We start from the raw sequence: 2610 nt of genomic DNA, 5'->3' as shown, positions 1-2610 counted from the left end.
ATTTTAGAAGACAAGGAGAGGACAAAATCAACTTTTTTTTTCTTAAAGATTTCTTTATTTATTCAGAGAAAGAAAGAGACAGAGCTGGCACAATCAGGGGCAGAGGCAAAGCAGGCTCCCCACTAGGCAAGTTGCCTGTAGTGGGATAGATCCCAGGACCCAGGATCATGACCTGAGCAGGAGGCGGACACCCAGCCAACTGTGCCACCCAGACCACTAGGTCACAACCATCTTAAGTACCCTGGCATTCAATGTCTTCCATCATAGGATCTTCCCCGCCCAGTCATCTGGAGTCATGGCCCCTGCAAAGCACCTTCTTCATTGCTCCCGTCACATCCTTGTTCCGCAGTGTATATATGACAGGGTTGACCATGGGGGTGACGATGGTGTAGAACAGAGAAACGAACTTGCCGTGATCCTGGGAGTAGTTGTTGCTGGGCTGGAGGTAAGCGTAGATGGCCGTGCCATAGAACAGGGAGACCACCGTGATGTGGGACCCACACGTCCCAAACGCTTTCCTCTGCCCTGCAGATGACTTTATTCTTAAGACTGCCCTGACAATCCGACCATAGGAGACTGTGATTAATGCCACAGGCACAAGGAGAATGATCACACCGACAAAGAAGATCTCAGACTCATTCACAGTGGTGTCAACACAGGCAAGCTTGAGCAGTGGGGGGACGTCACAAAAGAAATGGTCTATTTTATTTCTCCCACAAAGTGGTACAAGGAAGGTGAGCACTGTCTGCAATGAGGAGTTGGCAAAACCAATGACCCACGATGCAGAAGCCATGAGGGCACAGAGACGGGGGTGCATGACCACTGTGTAGTGCAGGGGCCTGCAGATGGCAGCATAGCGGTCAAATGCCATGACCCCTAAAAAAATGCATTCAGTGCCTCCCAATCCTAGAGTGACAAATAGCTGAACTATGCAGCCACCAAACGAGATAGACTTGTCTGCTCACCTGAGATGAACCAGGAGCTGCGGGACAGTGCTGGTCGTGTAGCACAGGTCCAGAAAGCTCAGGTTGGAGAGGAAAAAGTACATGGGAGTCTGAAGGTGGGGGTCCAGGTGGGACAAGGCAATGATGGTGGTGTTTCCCAGCAGAGTGAACAGATAGAAGATCAGCAGAAACACGAAGAGGACGAGCTCCAGCTGAGGCCGGTCCGAGAAACCCAGCAGGACAAACCCAGTGAAAGAACTGCCATTTTTCTGTTCCATCGTCTGTTAGTACATGTTTCCTGTCAGGACCGAGCATTTAGAAACTTTTAAAAGAAATCGTCAAAGAAATAAACAATTGGCTGGGAGTCGATCTTTCATGTTTAAGACAGGTCTCTGGGTTTTATCAGTAACTATTTGAATAAATGATGTATTCAGTAAAATTGACATAGTTCCTCCCAATACAGTCCATGTTATCACAAAAATATGTCATTAATATTTGGTATAAGGAAAATGAAATAATGGCCCTTGTGTTGGCATCAGTCATAGGTACAAACGGTCTTTCAGTCTGAGCTTAATAAGACTTAAATGACTATAAGTATGTACATAGGGGGTGAGGGAAAAACGGGGAGAGCCATCAGAAAAAATTCAAAAGGAGATGCAGACAGAGGGAAGGACGTTACTGTAAATACGTGTCTCATGATTGTACGCACACTTCACAGGCAATAGAATATAATACAATTTAATCTTGAAATGCATTCAGAATCAGGAATTGAAGACCAAGGTTGTACTTACAACAAAAATTCAATTATATTCAAAATATCACTACTAGTTCTGCACAGAAACATTATAGCAGAATTCACTAATGTATTTATGAAAGCTGCACCATCTTTTTTTTTTCTGTATCATACAAAAAAAAAATACTCAATCACAGAAAAGGAAAAACATCACCACCCAACTACAGTGCTTACCTTTTCCCTAAAGACGCTTACAATTACTGTACCGATTTAACAGGAACTCCAAAATTCCATTGGCCTGCATATCCGTGGAAATCAGATCCCAAAAGTCCAGTGGCCAAGACTTTCCTCTTCCTTCCACAGATTTCTGTTTCACACATGAGCAACCACAGCACATGAAATCCCTGAAAAAGTCAGATGTAGTCACAGTAACATTCTAATCAGAATAAACATTTTAAAAGTTATCCAGTTGCGTAATCTATGTACACAGTATAATGCTTTCCATCACTCCGTATGATAAAACAATTAAGTAGATAAATACATGGAGATATGGACAGATACATTCTCAGAGCAGAGCAGGGAAAGCACTAGGATGGAAACCTTGAAGTACTAAGGGAAAGGATAACGAAAAGGATATTTTCATATTATACGAGATCTCAGACATCCGTTGACCTTAGGCTCAGTATCCCCTTTCTGCAGCCGGTCAGAGTCATTCACACTAGATCAAGCACATGGCCAGCTTGCAGGCGAGTCTGACGACCATTGTCACCCAGCTGCTTAGTACTGAAGAAGCACAGTTCTGTCCCAACCAAACGCACATCAGAGAATGACTGTTCTGTTCTATCACGTTCAAATATTTACACAGTACATTTTAATTCTTCTAAGACTTTTTTTAAAAGGTTTTATTGATCTTAGAGAGAGGGAGAGCGCGTG

The 2610-nt window shown here is 43.6% G+C and overlaps 1 pseudogene; it reads right to left on the bottom strand.

Moving 5' to 3' along the window:
• Nucleotides 1-283: 283 nt before the first annotated feature.
• LOC123794119 (olfactory receptor 2B8-like) lies at nt 284-1222 on the bottom strand (annotated as a pseudogene).
• Nucleotides 1223-2610: the final 1388 nt, after the last annotated feature.

Source organism: Ursus americanus, chromosome 32, assembly GCF_024610735.1.
Source record: "Ursus americanus isolate L20-20 chromosome 32, mUrsAme1.1.p, whole genome shotgun sequence".
Classification (NCBI taxonomy): domain Eukaryota; kingdom Metazoa; phylum Chordata; class Mammalia; order Carnivora; family Ursidae; genus Ursus; species Ursus americanus.
This window is presented reverse-complemented; position numbering and strand designations above follow the sequence as displayed.